Source organism: Corvus moneduloides, chromosome 3 (genome assembly GCF_009650955.1).
Source record: "Corvus moneduloides isolate bCorMon1 chromosome 3, bCorMon1.pri, whole genome shotgun sequence".
Lineage (NCBI taxonomy): Eukaryota > Metazoa > Chordata > Aves > Passeriformes > Corvidae > Corvus > Corvus moneduloides.
Genome location: NC_045478.1, coordinates 14,885,193 through 14,901,402, shown reverse-complemented (window position 1 = coordinate 14,901,402; position 16,210 = coordinate 14,885,193). Strand labels below are relative to the sequence as shown.

At 43.0% G+C, this 16,210-nt stretch overlaps 1 long non-coding RNA gene across 1 annotated transcript; it reads left to right on the top strand.

Moving 5' to 3' along the window:
- The first annotated feature begins 2,951 nt into the window (after nt 1–2,951).
- On the top strand, nt 2,952–15,413 carry LOC116442187. Its single transcript, XR_004239433.1, has 3 exons — nt 2,952–2,964; nt 12,395–12,400; nt 15,280–15,413. It is a non-coding gene; the product is annotated as an uncharacterized LOC116442187 (long non-coding RNA).
- Nucleotides 15,414–16,210: the final 797 nt, after the last annotated feature.

Below are 16,210 nucleotides of genomic sequence, written 5' to 3'. Positions count from 1 at the left end.
AGCATGTGGGCATACATATAAAGTGTGCACATGCATACAGAGGGTTAAATATATTTTACTGAGTATGTTTTTTGTCCCAGTGCCTTCGTACTGTTAAATATCTGGTTGATTGATCTGTTTTCTTATTACTCCACAGAGGCTTTAATAATTAAATAGAACCTGACTTCCACATGTAGAGCCCCTGCTTTCTAAAGCCATCTTAAAAATTTAGTGCCATTACAACTGCCAGAGCTTATAGTTTCTAAGATTTATGGTTTCTCACAGAAACACTTTCTATTTTTCCTTTCTGCTTCTGCTATGTACAGCATTATATCTTCTGGTGTCAATTTTTAATAATTAACTAACACGCAAACCAAAATTCATCTGGCTGTTATTCTTCCTGGGGTGGCTCAAAAATGCAACCTCTTTTGTATTTATTTCACTTCTTTGAAAGCACAAGGTTTTGCTCAGTTCCTAGGGCTCCTGCAGTCTATCCTTGGCAGGATGTCCCTCCATGAGCCATTTCCAGGTCGCAGGTATGGAAGTCACTTACAGCAACCACAAACAACTGTTTGTGATGTCAGCCAGAGCCGCTGTGGAGCCGGTGCCCTCTGTATTGGATATAGGAGAAATTTTCTTCAGAAGTCTCTAGCTTCCTGAGCAAATATGAACTTACTGAATGGTCTCTGTCTGGAGATTAATATAAAATTTAAGCACTACTTAAGTCCCTCTTAAGGTCACTGACCCTGGGAAGTATTTGAGCATTAATCCTTTGCAGGTTTGGAAATTTCATCTCTGGTAAGATAAAGGGATTTGCTAATTGTGCTACCAAGCAGAGAGCTTTCGTCCTACTATTTTCTCTCATTTCCACCCTTCAGCCAATAAGTTGGTTTGTTTTCAATTTAAATTTTTGAATCAGTGTCTAGAGTTCATCTTGCAGTGAGAATTTCATGACACTGGCTGACCTGGTAAGAAGATGACAGGTGAAATTCTATCGGTGACTGCAAGTAATGCAAAAGGCAGGAAATGGCCCTAGCTAAACACAAACACATGACTTAGCTACCAACACTCAGGGAAGAGCTGATGTTCAAGTTTAAAGGTAAAGGGAACATTAGGAATTACTAAGATAAAAACCATGAGAACAAAATACATAATCATTTAGGTGCTGTAGAAATCAGTCTCCACAGCTCCAATACTGGCTGCACCCAGTGCTACCCAGTGAAGTCAAATATTCCCTTAATCTCAGAAGGTAAAGCAGAAGGAGGGAACAGAAAGCTGTGAGGGAAGGCAGATGAGAGGTATGCTACAAAAATAGAGGTCCTGTGACTTTTTCAGATGCATTCCACAGAGGTGTCTTCCTACAGCACAGTCAGAGTTGTGGAACTCATTGCTACAGGACATCATGGTCACAGCAGGTGAAAATGGATTCAGAAAGGGATTGTACCTGTTAGGAGAGGCCAGGTCCATCAAAAACTATTAAATGTAGTTGTCTGCATGTAGCCTCTGGCTCAGGAAGTCCATAAACACCTGCCTGACAGATTCTGTGAGAACAGCAAATGTATACAGACCTAAATCCTGTCCACCTTCTCCTTTCTCAAGACATGTTGCTGGATGACAGGGACATCTGACCCATGCAGTTCTCTCATTTTTGAGTATTTAAATGTGATTAGCTTTCCTTCTTTCTAAATAATTTTCTTTTTTTAGGTTAGGGAATTCCACTTAATTCACTGTCTTTATATAGTTTGTAGGCACAGAGCAATGCTTTGTAAGCTTTGCACAAGCTTGCTGTATCTGGAGGCAAATGGCTGCTTAAGTGGTTTTAGCTGTCATTGAGTCATGTCTTTTTCCAGACACACAAAATGAACATATATTTAAAAATCTGTGGGGCAGAAAAGAGACTTCAGAAATGGAGCATTAAAATTCAGGTGGTGACTGGATGCACTTTATGTGATGAGTTTGTTTGGTGTTTTATTTAGAAAGTATTAGAAATACACAACTTCAAAGGAATGCACAGACTACGCAGGGGTTATTAAATAACGCAAGCTGTCCCACTTCCTGGTAGAGTGCCAAGGGGGAGACAGTTGAGTATAAAAGGTTTAAAGGAAAATAAATGCCTTTTCTTTCTGCAGCTTTTTTTTTTCCCTGGCAGTTAATGTTGCTGCCATAGAAAGAAACCTTTATTTGTGGGGATAAGATATAAACCAAGACAAATGGAGAAATACAAGTGTCTTCTCTCAAATTTCAGCTTCCTAATGCAAAAAAAAAAAAAAAAAAAAAAAAAAAGCACAAAGCCTCATAATTATATCTTACCTGCAAAGTCCAAGTTTTGTATTTTCCAAGTCACAGGGTTCCCCCAGGCAGGCCCAATGGATGCCTCGGTTACTAAGGTGAGGAGAGTGCAGAAAGCCCTTCTTTTCCCGTATAACTTTTAGAGATTGTTGGATGCATTGACTGCTGTCACCACTTTTGGCAACCTTAATTGCCATTGCTATTGGGGCTATAGCAGCTGTACAACGGTGGGGACTGGAAGGGACATGGGAGGAGTTAGAAAGAAAAATGGATATCAAGTAAGCAGAAGGTCTGACTGCATTGTCAGTAAAGGGTAAATATTGATTTGGGTGTTGGAAAGCAGCATGTGTTTAATGAAATAGTGTTTTCTTCCTTGGAAAAATAAAGGGATTCTTGAAAATAATAAGGGGAGGCATTTATGCCCCTACTGGAACTGCAGTATATTGTCTGTTGTTAGGAAAAAAAATAAATTGGTTAATTATAGACAGAAATGTCACAGTTCCCTTTTGTTATGTTCTCCACACCTTGTGCAAACCTAGTCTCTATGTAGGTAAGCCTCTCCTCTCTGACCCTCGCCAAACACAGCCTGCACAACTCTAAAACATGCTTCTAATCTTCCCTCAGCCTTCCATGCCACGCATGATGGTTTTGAGCAGCATTTGGGGATGATCCCAGCAGCCCCCCTCAGCCACAGCAGTGCCAAGTTGCATTTCAGTGTATTGGTTTCATAGAAATGCTGCCTTTCTTGTGGGAGCACTCAAGGAAACACAACCCTGGCGTTTCTCAAATGTCAAATAAGGTAAGTCATTATCTGGCACAGAGATAATGCCAGTAATTACGCAGTAGTTACATTCTTTAAACATTACTGGAAAAGGAAGAATTGTTGGGGCATAAGAGAGCCCATCTTTTTAAAGTTCTGCTCAAGGCAGCAGTACTATGCCACGTAACATATCTTTGTTTAGTTCACTGATTATTAGACAAATACTTTAGAAAATAGTTCAATTAGAGATCCAAATAATAAAATCAGAGTAAATAATGAAGGGTAGGACTGGGGAGAGAGGGAAAAAATAGCATTATATCACCAGATACCTGTAGCACTGGGTTTGTGGTGTTTGTCTCTGTCTCTACCTTTGCTCTCCCTGCAACATTGTGAGGTATGTCTGTCCTTTATGTTAAAGCCTGTCCAGGGTTGTCCATGGACTCCTAGGCCCTGGAGAGAGGAGGTGGCAGAGAGATGCAAAGTGGATGCCCTGGGTGGCAGCAGAGGTTAGAGAGAAGAGCTGGTCCCAGCAGGACAGGTGGTCTGGAGAGGCCCTTCCTACGGATGGGCCTCCACTCTTGATCCTCCCTGACTACAATCCCCTCTCTCTTTCCTCCCAGACCCCTCTGGCCACTTTGTGGTCCTGCCTCTTGCCTACAATCCTGATTTGCTACCACTGTTGGGAAAGTGCCCTCTGAGAGAGAGTGACTCACAGCAGACCATGATAATTCCAAGCATTTTTACTTGAATGACTGCTACTTATTTGTCCAAAGATACAAAGAAGGAAAAGAAGTTAAATGCCTAAAAGGCTGTTCATTTAAGTCTTCATTAACGTATGTAGTTTTTCTCATTAAATGTGGACATATCTGACAGCCTCAGATCGACCCCCCAAACTCAAGATCTCACAGGCTTGGCTGTTAGAGCAGTTCCTTGGCAACTTAATTAAAAACCAAAACCTTTTTCTGTGGAGGAAGCTTGTGATCTTCTTCTGCCTTAGGAAAATGAGTTGTTTAATTATAGCTGGCAGCTGAAAATAGTATCTTTCTAACCAATGGTTAGAATGGGTTGCTGTTCCCTCCCTCAGAAAGTCTTATTTAAAGATGTCTTATACCTGTCTGGTTTTTTCCACTTCTATTTCTGAGCAGGCCTTAGAGCCAGCCATGTGGTAGGATGACACATGAAGCAGGTAAACCACAAAGTGTATAGGTCTCCTCTGTTTTCACAGATACATAGAATCAAAAGACCAGATTTTTTCCTTTGGATTTAAGTAAATGGTTTCTGTTCAAGGCAAATGTGAGTGTAAGAAGACATGAGGCCACATGTACCAATCCCGGCACAGCTGTGCAAGTGGAGAAATGACAGAGGTACTTCTCCCCCATCCCTGCGTGAAAACTTGGTAGAATCCCTCTGGCAGCACTTGTAGGCTGCCAGGCCTTTGCCTGGCCACCCTTTCAGTTACACCAAACTCCTTGTGGGAGCTGCTGTGGCTGAAGTAGGACTGATGGCAAACACTCCTTTGAGAGCTGACAGTGGTTTCTGCGAAGGGTTTTACAGCATATTATAGAGTTTTATCAGATTTTCCCATGAATGGGATGTCTCCAAAATGCATGTAAGAATGTTAGCTGCATCCCAGGTGATCTAGGAACACATGTACCTCTAGCCACTTAAATGAAACATGTCTCTCCCAAGAAATGTAGAAAAGGGGCTTTCTCATATTGTAAGACAACATTATGTTCTGGCTGCGGTGACTCTCAGGGATAGCTTCTGAAGCTTCAAAGAAAGTGAGAGGAGGGATGCACCACTCCAACTTTGCTCTCCATACCTAATTCCCACTGTGCAGGGCTTTAAACAGCTGCCACCACTTGGTGTGCAAGTTCCAACAGCAATCTGCTGTAGGGATCATGCACACTGTGCAATCCGCCTGAGTATCAGCAAAGCCAGTGCCATTTACTCTGACCCTGCAAGTGTTTTGTCTAACCTAGTAGTAGGTTTTAGCACTCTTAGTTAAGCTCATGTGCAGTGAGTTCTTGTAGTGCTTCAGGAGAAAATTATATTGGTGGCAACATCTTTTGGACAGCCAAGGTGCCTGCAGCAGCTTACAGAACTTATTTAAAGTTGCTGTGATTGAGCTGCTGAGATATCTGGGGTTTCAGGCCAGCAGAAAGACATTTATAGACAATAAAATGGTTTTAATGTCTCAGATACTGCTATTATTCATCTCTCTTAATGATTTGTGTGCTAGAATCATAAAATGTTAAGGGGTTGCAATGGACCTTAAAGATCATCTAGTCCCAGCCTCCCCTGACATAGGCAAGGACAACTCCCACTAGAATAGGTTGCTGAAGGCCTTGTCCAGCCTGGCTTTGAATTGGAATACTGGCCAGAGTTGGAATATTGACAATCTGCCTGGGCAGCCTGCCCCAGCATCTAACCACCCTCACAGTAAAGAATCTCTTCCAATATAGTTACTGAACTGCATTAGAAAATCCCGTAAGCACTCACAGCTTTCAAATGAAATTGATGTCAAATGTTTTACAAGTTGGTCCACTCTAAATAAAGTGCAGCACTAAACATTTATATGTGGTACGTTCTTTGTTTTGTGTCATGTTTTCCTGTCTCCTTTCCTGCTTTACTATTCTTCCAGAATATCTGCCAAAAAATTCACTGAGAACACCATATGCTTTCCCAGTTCTCTGAGTGGTAGAAGATGAATGTCTGTAAGTTATTTCATTTATCCATTTATTTCTTTGATTAAACCGGACTATTTTGATTTGGCACAGAAATACTAAGGGAAGATTTCATTTAAGAGACTGAGATTTTTGTCCTCAGTTTCCACAGCAAAGCATGTTATTAAGACACTACATTAAATACAGACTTTGAAATCTCAGCTTTGCTTATTACATTGCTTTCTGTAATGGCTCCATTGAAGATAGTGGAAACACTCCTATTAAAGCAGAGGGACTTGGGTTAGGACATAAGTTGTGGGCATCATCAGAGAAGTCAAGAAGAGCAATGTGTCCTTGCAGCCCAGAAAGCCAACCATGTCTTGGGCTGCACCAAAAGCTCCATGGGCAGCAGGGTGAGGGAGGGGATTCTGTCCCTCTGCTCTGCTCTGGTGAGACCCCACCTGGAGCGCTGCATCCAGCTCTGGGGCCACCAACATGAGGAGGACATGGACTTGTTGAAGTGGGTCCAAAGGAGGCCATGAAGACGATCAAAGGACTGGAGCACCTCTCCTATGGAGACAGGCTGAGAGAGTTGGGGTTGTTCAGTCTAGAGAAGAGTAGGTTCTGGGGACACTTTAGAGCAGTTTCCAGTACCTGGAAGGCCTAGAAAAAATCTGGAGGTAGGATATGGGGGGAATATCTTTAAACGGACAGATTTAGATTATATATTAAGAAGAAATTCTTTACTGTGAGGGTAGTGAAGCACTGGAACAGGTTGCCCAGAGAAGGTGTGGATGCCTCATCCCTGAAAGTGTCCAAGGGCAGGTTGGACAGAGCTCTGAGCAGCCTGGTCTAATAGAAGGTGTCCCTGCCCATGGCAGAGGGCTTGGAACTAGATGATCTTTAAGGTCCTCTCCAACCCAAACTATTCTGTGATCACAGAAGTCATAGAATTTCATGATACAAAATAAGGATGAGAGCAGAATTCCATCCTTGCAGGGTAACTTTTACTTAATAAAAGTAGCATGAACATTATGGTAGGATTTTTTCACTATCCCTATACTTCCTTGCAAAATATTTTCCATTTGTGGCTGTATGTGAAAGCTCTCCTGGAAATCAGAGGGTTGAGAGAACATTTCGATTAAAGATTTCTGCAGACCTCGGCTCCCAGGCTGCCACTTCCATTCCTGCCAAATAGCCCCTCATTCACATCCCAGGGAAACATCTTTTGAATATTCAGATTTTTTGCTCAGCAAAATAAATGTAGCTTTCCTAAGGACAAAGAGAGTCTGTAAATTGAGCCTGTCTGGATCTGAAACAATTATTATGTGGTAAATCTAAATGCTCCCAACAAAACCACATCCATCATTAGCTGGAACTAATGTAGTGGAGTTGATTCAAGCCCCTTATAAACTCCTGTTAAAATCAGCTGGCTCTAATGCCACTTGCATAGACAAAACCTGAAACTTCATTTAGTGTCTGATCATAATAAGAATACTTCTTTTGGGGGGATCCAATGCAGCATAAAGTAAAGGAGAAGTGAGATATACTCAAAATATTTCCACTGGTCTGTGTGGTAAGAGTAATGGCAAAGCTGACTCATGAAGAGACAAGAAACTCAAATAACAAGTGTGATTGCCCTTTATTGCATAGTCTGAGTAAGAGCCTTTTCCTGCTGTTTAGTCCCAATGTCTACACTCACTTTTTAAACACAGATAATTGCACGAGGCAGATTCTCCCCCAGCCCCCGACTGGTAGTCTAGACTCAATTCATCAGGAGTACAAAGATGAATGAGATGCATTCAAGTTGCTGCAGCTTAGAGAAATGTCTTCTATGGTTAAAATGAGGATGTCTGCTTTTGGGGAGATTGTTTTGAGATAGCACAGATGCAGTTGTGACACTGATTAGGTATTTTGTTCAGAGTTCACTCATAACCATTTATTATACACAAATATTCTAAAAACTGGAGCTGTACTGGGAAGTATATCAGCCCCGAAGGTTTTTAACTATCCTCTAGGTTTATGGAAGGATGGATCATGTTATCCTTGTAGCAAGAATGTCATGGTTACAATACTTACGTTAGTAAAGATATCACAGCAAAACAGCAACAGACCTTTCAGTCTGCCACAGCCTCAAATTAATTTTCCTTTTCTCAGCTGCTATGCCACAGCCATCACCACAGTGCTTTGGTACCTATGCAAAGAATATTATGCATTAACCAGTAACTACTAGAAGTTCAGCAAAAGCTAAACTCAAGCCAAAAAAAAAAAAAAAAAAAAAACAGCAGTGTGCCTTCCTTAAATTTTCTATATTTTAAAATTTCCTTGAGAATGCACAAAAATATTTAAAATCTACTCTTCCTTTTCATTTTTTCCTCCCCTTGGGAAATGCTGCCATATGAGATTTTTGTCCCTAAATTGAATAGGAAAATCTCAGTAGCTAGTTTTGATCATTCGTGGAGAGACGCTGTGTTCAGTGGCTTCTTACAATACAGAAAGATTATTATACAGAAAACTATTATTTCACCATAAACTCATTTCAGAGTAAAGGATAGGGTAACTGCTACAGATTTGATGAGGCTCATACTGAAAATATGAAGTGACCATGTGTCTTGGTTTTTGGAGACAAAATTTTAGGAGGAAGCACTCCGGAATGAGCACCTCCTCTCACGGGACAAGGACCTCCCCTTTTCCTCCTTCAATGAGACAAATGGGTCACAAGAAGTGAAAGTGGGGAAAAAAAATAAACTGTTTATTAACACACAAACAACATAGGGTAGAACAGGATAAAAAAACAAACAAACAAAAAACCCCAACCAAACGAACAAAAAACCAACCTCAAACTACAACAAATTCCCAGAGAGGGAACAGACACACGGGCTTGGACCAGTTGGGGCCACCCCCGCAGGCTCCCTGGACCGGCGAGGAGGGAAGGAAGGCAGTGAGGCAAGGGGGAGGGAAAGGAAAAAGAACAAGAAAAAACCAATAGAACCTTTTTCCAGCCAGCCGGAACACAAAAGAAACCCAAAGATCAACCCAGCGCTCCCAGCGCACTCCCCCCTCAGTGCTGCCCAGCCCCCCGAAGCCCCCGAGCCGTTGGGCTGAGCCGTTCAACAGCCCCGCACTCGGCCCTGTGGCTCCGGCCCCGCCCCCGGGTCCATCGTAAAGGCACAGCGTCCTTGGGCATTGAGCGGGCCTCTAAAGAATAAAGTAGCTTCATAACATCAGGCCAGGACATCATGATAGTCCTACATTCTATATTTTGGATTTTTTGCAACTTTCTAAACCAGTAAATGATCCCTTACCAGAGTAGTTCTTAGTAATTTTGTACCAAAACCTCTGCAGAACATGAAAATTTCACAGGTGCACACAGATATTGACTATCTGCATTACAGAAGGCTACCTCTAGACTATTCAAGTAAGTAGCCACAGGCCCTTAAGCTTGGACATATATGGATTTGCAGAGAAAAACATGGCGTGATTTAATCCCGGACCAACTAAAACTCTCCCAAAGGATTCCTGGGTGTGGTCCAAAAAGTGCCATGAGCCAGAGACTTCTCCCAGTAGACAAATGCAGTGTGGTCATACATTTTTCTTTTTGATAATAAGGATGCCAGCCAGCTGTATCTGTTGCCTCAGGGGTAGGACAGGGGCTCTGGCACTATTTAGTTCATCAGTATAGAAGACAGCCATGAAACAGCACTCAGTAGTGTACCACAGTTGGCAGGTTGTCCTGGTTAAAAGAACCTTAATGTTTTTGGCCTGTCATCCAAGAGCATCTCACTTAGGTGGTGTGACTCTACAGTGTAGGCTTGAGGGCTAACAGCAGTTGTGACCTGCAGTAGATACCATGTGACTGTTCCCACTAATAGAACTCAGTATCCTTATCTGCAGAAAGCCATGATGAGGGGTGCTCCTTATTTCAGGTGTCCTGTTGGAATGAAGAGGCACTGGGAAATGTGGTATCTGTGACCCTGAGGACCAGGGATTCAGTGGTGGGGCTGGACAGTGCTGCAGAACACTGGCTCAACCTATTTCCCCTGGGATAAACAAGAACAGCAGGAATCTTCTTCCTTTTCCCCGCTCCTTCTGTAAGTCACTCAAAGTAAAAAAGTTCCCTTGGTCCCTCTGAAGTCAATCTCATCTTAACAGCTCCCAGCTGCCCATATTTTTTGCAGGGTTTCAACCTCCAGTTCATCTGAGCACCTCTGAAGGATATTAAGGAAGTGTTACATACTTCTCTGCTTGCCTCCAAGTTACTCTTAGCTGGATCTTAGCAAACTCTGTGGGGACATGGCTGGCAATGTTCACACTTGTCTCCAGCCTGAGGAGATCGCAGCCAGCAGTGCTGGAGCTGGTGCAGTGGGCTGCCTCATGTTTTTATCCTGTCAATATAGCAGCCAGTGCTGGCTGTGCTTGATTGATTTTAAGAGCAGCAAATTACTGTGCATTTTTAACAATGCTGCTTCTCTTTCTGAGACGTTAATAAATCAGCTTTTGAAAAGGGTAGAATAGTTTGCTTTCTGATACTGCTGAGATTTAGAAACCTGTGGTAGTACAAATGTACAGGGGAAATTGCATCTTACCCACCTGTAGTGCTTGTGTCCTTAAACTGAATGGTTGGCTAGGAGCAGCTGAGAATTTATAATAAGTATGAGCAAACTTCATATTTTAAGACACAATAATGAGAAAGAATAGTAATAATTATTAGAATCCCACATCTCATTAATTACTGTCTCTGATAACTTCTGTGGAATTAAAGAGAAAGAACCCAAATTCTAGGAGCATTTTTTTCTGCAATACTAGATTTCCTCCTGAAAAAAAAAAAGTAGAAATGAGTAAAATGACTTATAGATGGGAACTTGAGTTTGGAAACATAGTGCCTTTGGAAACAAAGAGTCTGTATGTGGGGAATTCAGAGGAAAAAACCCTGAGTCCTCACAGAGTTTCTTTAATGTTAACTGTCTTTCCCTGTTTTTCCTGCGTCCTGGCATTGCAGCCGCCCTGGATAGCTGTGACCCTCAGTTTCTCTTCCTGCACACAGCTCATTTCTTTCCCCATGCCAGAGCAAGGCCAAGGAGGGAAGACAGCTTTTTGCTCATTCCCTGCTCTTCCTATGCAGAGGAGAACTTAGTCCTTAGCACCACCAGCAGAATGTGGTTTCCATTAGCAGATCTGTGACACTGCCACTGGGATGAGTGATGACTCATGAGGGCTGAGGGGAAGAGGAAGATGACAGGGTAATAAGGCAAAGTAATTATTTGCTGCTTCATTGTGAAAAGTTCAGGTTTTTTATGTTCTCTTTCCCAACTGAGCAAAGCAAAGGTTCTTGTCTTCACACTGAACCCTGTGTTAAAGCATTATGTTTTATCTTAACCATGTCTTCATAGTCAGTGTTTACAGATATTTCAGGTTTTGGCAGCTGCCTGTTTTGGTTTCTTATCACTTACCACCACATGATTTCTCTCCTCCACCACTCTCCACACACAGATCCTTTCCGAAGGCCCTGTCTCTTGAGATACTCATTGGAAGTTTGCCTACAGACCATTTCATGCCCAGGAGAGGACCAATGAGTAGGTGCTGTGTGAGGGCAGAATTGTGGCTCCCCTTTCTCCTGTGCATTCTCTGGTCAGGCATCAGCCTTCACAAGGGGGGTCCTCCTGAGGACAGGGGTCCTGCAGCCTTTAGCTGTGTTTGAAGAACATCTGGCTCAGCTCTCCAGGGTGTGCAATGGGGTGGTGGGCAACTGCCTGCATGCAGCCACTTTCTGAGGAAGAAATAATGCTGTGGGAATGAGGGAGATGTCCCTGCCTTGTGCATCAGTGGATTGCCTGCATCTTTTACATCTGGGAATTAGCAGCTTCTCCTGATTTTGACACCCTCATGCTTTTCCCCTTCGTTTTTCTGGGATACTTGTCATTGTGTGCTCTTTCACTATTCCATGCTGCAAGTGATGAACTTAGTACTCAGCTTAAAGGTTTTCATATCTAGGCTTCCCAAATACTAGAGGAACAGCTTAAAAGGAGCCTCCTGATGGAAGGGGTACCACATGGTGATCAATGACAAAAGCTACCAAGAGGTCTCTGCAGCCCAAACTGATGAAGCTTAGTAGGAGGAGGGATGAAGGAGACTTGCTCCTTTGAGGAAACTTAAAATGACATGCCTTAATATGGCATGCATTAGGAGACAATGGATTTTATCAGTTAGAGAATGGCTTGCCTTACAGATGACAACCTTCTCTCTTGGCCCAAAACAACTGAATTGGGAACTGTCAGCAGCTGTTTAACTTGAGCATCTCTTTCTTTGAAGAAGTGCTGTGGCTTTGCATTGGAGTCCTAAGACCCAGGAAAGTTGTAGGCTGTGGGGCAAACTTAGAATTTAAAACTTAAAACTTTCAGTGTCCAGACTTGGGTGAGGGTGACTCCATCCCAGTGCCTCAGTATGATGGATAGCCACTGATCTCACGTGTGCAGTCAGCTTGGGCACCAAGCTTCAAATCACACAAACCATGAGTGGCTGCAACATGCAACTGGTCCATGCACTGCTGCAAGGTCCAGTTCTGCTGTTATCTACACCAGCAAGCACTTCAGTGGGGATGACCCACTAAAACAAACACAGCCATCTGCCAGTGCAGCCAAGAACAGACCCTGAGCTCTGTCCAAAGGAAATGGAGCAAAGAGACCCTAAACCTCCTCATCAGGAAGGGGTCTGAGCATCTCGATTCTGCTCACTGCTTAGTACTCCTACAGATTTTGTCTTTAGTGAACTAATCTCAATATCTCATGACAAATCACCAAACCATGTCCCAATAATAATGATGCCAGCAGTTTGTGGTGAATTTCTGATGCATTTTACCATTTCTTTAACGATTACAGCTCTATTTAGAATGGAGTAGATTATATTGCTATGCAGTTTTAGAATGATAAATTGCAGGATATTAAAAGATTCTTCACTGAATGCAAACAATAGAGAACTTAATTATTGCTCAGAGTGTCACTGTAGTATTATGGAACAATTTAAAATTCAACTTGCCTGGTTAGATTTATTTTAAGTCTGACATTTTCAGCCCTAGCTTTCACTTTCTGGGTCTCTTTTTCACTCTGACAACACATCAATCTATTTTCTAACAGTTCTAAGATTAAAATAATCTCTCTTAATCTAATTTTTTTCTCCCTTATTTTATGTTGGGAAAAAAGATCTATCTGCAAATCCAGCATGGTACAGGAAATATGTTTATATAGGAGACAAATTCAGACCAGCAGCATCTGTAATCTATGAATCTTTCTTGTCATAGATAAAGCTTCCTCAAAATTCTCAAAGAACAATCTTGCAATGAAAAATGCTGTTTAATTGAAACAATGTTTTTGGGAAAAAATCAATTTCTCTAAAACTCCAATGAGGAGAAGCCAAAACATTTCATTGCCACTTTATTAGTGCATTAGGATAATAGATTGCAATCTAGACTACTAGGTTAGAAATGTTCATTGTAATAACAGAAATGTATTTCCTGTTAAGTATGTAGCATTTTCCCTGCAATGTAAAATTCAAAGGGATGTATTTAGAATAGGTTTTTTCCACTGATCCCAGATATATTTTGTTCTTTTTTTCATTCAGAAATTTCAAAATGTTATCCCTTGTCATGATGTGGAACAATTTGTGAGTATCAGGGCATTCTTTGCTGAAAAGACACTCCTATTGTTGTGTCCCTTCATCTGAAGGAGAGGCACCCAGGGGCAGCAATCAGACCCCCACCTGCTGCACTGCATTAGTGCCAGAGACCCCTTTCCCAGGGACAGGCCACAGTCTGCTGCAGTCAGCATCTTCTATGGCTGTAGAGCTCCAGCCAAGGCTTGTGCCATCAAAGCTAAGCGTGACATGACAACATCTGAGGAAGGACTTACACCCACATCAGTCTGAATGGCTCACATCTGTTACTGGATACAGCTCCAGTCTCTGTGCCCCGTCCAAAACCATCTGAGCAGAGTTTATCTCACCCAGCCTTGTTCCAATATCAGTGTACAACTGTCATTCTGGATATGTTGGTGGAGAGAAGCAAGCATCTCCAGAGACTGATCATCCAAAGGCACAGGGCTGGATTTCTCCTCGCAAGTGCTGTTTCTTGCCAGTGACTAAAGATAATGAGCTGCAGTTTCAGCACAGACGAAATCCCTAGGATTTGGGTGGCTGCATTAGGGGATGTCTGGTTTTTGCACAGTCCGCATCTGTGAAGTGATGTCACCCCCAAAAGCACTTGTGAAGGACTAGAAAGTTTCAGAAATCTGAGTTACAGTATGACAACAGAGATTTTGGGTCAAAGAGGCCACCTCTGATGAAAGAGGTGGGCACTACGCCATGGCAGGCGTAGTTTGAACAGGACTTTCCTGAACTGGCTCTTTCACTGGAGGGCTCATCATATGCCACTGTGTCCTCAAGGGAGAGGTTCTGATACAAAATATCTTTAGGCATCTTTGCAACTTTAAGCATATAATTCCGGTATGCAACGCTTGTCCTCTGCATCAAGCACATCTAGTGCCAGTCAGTAGCCCTGGCAGTGGCCAGGCACATAAATGACACTGAAATGTTGTGCCCTGTGGGAGACCACTATGGATGGAGATGCAGTTGAGTGTTCTCTGCCTGATCTGCCAACAAAGCATTTCACTTCCTGCTGCATGTGGTCTTTCAGGACCACAACTCCTGCAATCTCCCATTAGGCTTGAGGAAAAATTAGGAAGACAAAAAGTTACAGTTGTGAGTGATCAAACATCTTGTTCTGAGGGGATGACACAGGAACATGACATTCACAGTCCCTAAAAATCTGTAACCAGAAACTTTGCAAAGTGGCTTGAGGAAATTTCAATACCACTTTAATAAAGGGAAATATCTGCTGAGATTTAAATCACCTTTGAGAGAAGAACACAAAGTACAAAACACACGCATTAAAAATAAAGAAATAAGTGATCTTCAAGGCTCCATAACAGGAACAAAATGTCATTGTCAGGTTTGCAAGTTGTTAGCTGCTGTATCCTAAGTTCTGTATTTTGGTTCATTAGATCTCATTCTTCTTCCCTTGTAATAGATATCCAAGGAAGTTCCCCAGTGCCCTGTTGTAGATACAAAAATACTGCTTGTTACAATCCGGTTTAGACCCAGGAAAGCAAAGCAAGCTAAGTCTCTGAGCATAAACCGGAAAGAACTTAGAAGGTTCAAAATATCCCCAGAAATGAGATTAAAACCAAACGAGGTTAGATGTTGATGCTAAAAAATGGATGTATTTTATTTAATAGTAAAAGAGGCAAAGAGAAGGGAAGAGAAAAGAAAGAAAGAAATAGAAAAAGAAGTGTGCGTGGGGGCTGGGGGAACAGGGGGAGGTGACAGGGGTTAGGTGGAAGCGTATCACCCATCCGAAGTTCCCAACGACGTCTCGTTGCTCCCCTCCATCTGGCCTGCTGGGGGTGAGGGTCCCCCGTCGCCACCCTGGCCACGCCGCACCATGCTGCCACACGCCGAAGAGTACAGAATCCTGTGGATTAATATACGCTGTGGGGCAGGTGGGAACGCCCATGTGTCTCCCCTCGCAGGACCCAGCTTTACACTGTCCCTTGCAATGCTGAGGGTCTGTTGCATCACCTCTGGTGCTCTGGTGCAGGGTCTGGAGACCCCTTTGAGGGAGGCCCCTTTGATGGGCCATGTCACCCCTTCTGCTGTGGGTAAGCTCCCCCCAGTGAGCACCCCTCAGCTGGGCTCTGCACAGTGGAGGATGGGAGTCACTGCGCCTCTGACCAGAGGCTTTTCCCAGATACCCAGAGCCTCTCCTCCCTCTACCCCTTGGTGCGAGGGTCTGTTCGAGCCTGGCAGCTGATAGCTCTGGGGCTGTGGTCCTCATCTTGGAGGTGTTAAGCCTGTGCTCAGTGAATGTCCCCAGCTCTGAGTTGTTACTTTATCTTATCTTCATCAGTGAACGGTGTCAGGCCTCAGTCAGGGCCCCATTCAGGGTGTGTTCTCTTCAGCTTTTGTAATACAGTTTTAAAAAGTCCTTTAAGAAAATGTTTAAGTCATAAAATATAATATTTCAGTCTCTGACACTGCTAGCAAGGATTTTCTTGCTATTTTCTAAGTCCGTGAGAGACTTTTCTCTCTCACAGAAGAGGTAGCAGGGAATGTAAACAACCAAGCCACCTGCAACCTTGAAGAGTCTTGTTTATGGTATAGTAGAAAAATATTTTGACAATGGGTGTTTTAGGATTTTAGCCAATCACCCCCAAGGGGTGGCTGATCCTTTGTCCAATTAGACTATGAAGAAAAAGGTCTATAAAAGAGTTTGTAAAATAATTAAATAAATCAATCTTGCTGCACAATTCCTGCCTGCTGTATCTTCTCTCCTGCTTCTCCCTATGGCTGCGGGACATGGTGATGTACCCTAGGGCCCAGGCCTGCGGTAATACCCTGTGACTGCAGCAAGCACAGCCCTGGAGAGCCAGTGGCCCTGAGGAGTCGGGGGAGGGTGGGGGGGAGTGGG